The sequence below is a fragment of the Spinacia oleracea genome, chromosome 6 (assembly GCF_020520425.1).
Source record: "Spinacia oleracea cultivar Varoflay chromosome 6, BTI_SOV_V1, whole genome shotgun sequence".
Taxonomy (NCBI): domain Eukaryota; kingdom Viridiplantae; phylum Streptophyta; class Magnoliopsida; order Caryophyllales; family Amaranthaceae; genus Spinacia; species Spinacia oleracea.
In genome coordinates, this window is record NC_079492.1 from 82,207,082 (window position 1) to 82,208,349 (window position 1,268).

Consider the following 1,268-nt stretch of genomic DNA (forward strand, 5'->3'; position numbering starts at 1 on the left):
GGTTATTATTCCTAGACCTCTCATTGATGGAATTATCATACTCTACATCAAACTCTCCTTCATACGAAGGGCCATAATCCACAAATGAAAAGTTATGAACTAAGGGGCATGCATTGGGGGAATGACTATAGTCTTGGAAATTTTCACAAAAGAACATGCCCGGAGGCATTGAGCCATAAGAACTAACCTTGCCCTTCCCCTTGGAGAGAAGAGTGGCCGAGGGAGGAGGGATTGTAGACGGTGATGGCGGTTGGCTCGAAGCCCTCCCCGCGAATGGTGTGTTTTCAAGCTTCTCCAAGCACGAGGTAAGCTTCTCTATCATCCATGCTTGCTCTATGGCGTACAACGAACCCTTACCATCTTCACTCCTACCTTTCCCATCATAATCCCTTGTGCCTACATGCCGAGATTGGTAGTTTTGAACTACATCCTCAATCATTTCCTGTATTTGATCCTCAGTTTTATTCATAATGGGGCCTCCTGCGCCCGCATCAAGACTCGTCTTCGAACTAGGACTCAACCCCAAGTAAAATGTTTGGAGCAACAACCATTTAGGAATCCCATGTTGTGGGCATTCCCTTTGGTACTCTTTGAAACGATCCCAAGCTTCGAAGAATGACTCATCTCGCTTTTGCTCAAAGGATTGGATCTTCAGGCGACACTCCGCCGTCTTCCCATGCGGGTAGAACTTGTTTAAGAATGCACTTGTCACTTCGGTCCAACTGCGAAGTGAGTTGGGCTTGACCTCCTTGTCAAGCCAATCACTTGCTCGCCCAAGTAAAGAGAACCGAAACAATGTCAACCTCACATAATCTGATGTGACACCATTGTGCTTGTTTGTGTCACAATAGTGCTCGAACTGTTTGAGATGTTTGTGAGGTGATTCATTACTCTTCCCACAAAAGGGGTGGCTTTGCACCAAATTGATCAAGGCGGGCTTGATCTCAAAGTTGTTGGCACCCGTTGTTGGGGCTTGAATACCACATGTAGCTTCGAATGCCCCCGGTATTCCCAAGTTCTTAACCGGGAGCGCCATGTTCTCAAACACTTGCTCACTCTCTTGTTGTTCCTCACCAACACTCAACGATGCGAATCTGTTATTGCTTGATGAGTTAGACCGTACACGCCTTTGTCTCCTAAGTGTCCTCTCCAATTCAAGGTCAAGAGGATGGAGGATCCTTTGACGAGTACGCCCCCTAACAAGCATACAAACTCAAGAAAAACCGTAAGCAATACCAAGAAAAAAGAAAGTTAAGCGAAATTGCAAT

The 1,268-nt window shown here is 46.1% G+C and overlaps 1 pseudogene; it reads left to right on the forward strand.

Annotated features, from left to right (window-relative positions):
- Window positions 1-557: 557 nt before the first annotated feature.
- On the forward strand, window positions 558-658 carry LOC130464646 (uncharacterized; annotated as a pseudogene).
- The last annotated feature ends 610 nt before the right edge of the window (window positions 659-1,268 follow it).